Below are 624 nucleotides of genomic sequence, written 5' to 3' on the forward strand. Positions count from 1 at the left end.
GCTTAGAGACAATTTGGATTATTGGGGCAACACTGCATATTTTGAAAATCTTCTTCTTATAACAAGAGATGTGCCCTTTTGGGGCCCATTTGAGTCTGAGACACAGGAGTTTCTGCCCCACCAGCCAGGTCCCAAGCCCTACCAAGCAAGCAGCTGAGAGTTCTCTGCGCTTTAGGACTAAATTCAAGGCAGCTTGGTCAAGTTAGCAAGGCCTTGTCTCAGGATACGAATAGAACATTTTAAAAGGCTGGGGCTGTAGCTCAGTGAAAAGGCCTTGGATTCAATCCCTAGTACCAGACAGGGGTAAAAACCAACGTACATCAACTCGAAGACCTAGAAGCGACTCCTTCCCTCAGGGCACAAGGCGAGCAATCGCGAAACGTCAGGGGGACGTGGCTGAACGTCACCAATCACTGTGGGGCTTTCTGAAGAACATGAGCAATCAACAGACGTGATTTTAAAAGCATCTGGAGCACGTAGGTCTGTGCCCATCCTAATGCAAATTCTGCCAGCCTTGGTTTTGGAAACAGCCCCGACCGAGCTTCGTCCTCACATCCGGGCGCGGGAGGGCGCGAGCAACAACAGAGTCCGAACCCGCCCACGGCTCCGCGCAGAGCACGCCGG

Source organism: Fukomys damarensis, unplaced genomic scaffold, assembly GCF_012274545.1.
Source record: "Fukomys damarensis isolate Sample0158 unplaced genomic scaffold, DMR_v1.0_HiC HiC_scaffold_26, whole genome shotgun sequence".
NCBI lineage: Eukaryota > Metazoa > Chordata > Mammalia > Rodentia > Bathyergidae > Fukomys > Fukomys damarensis.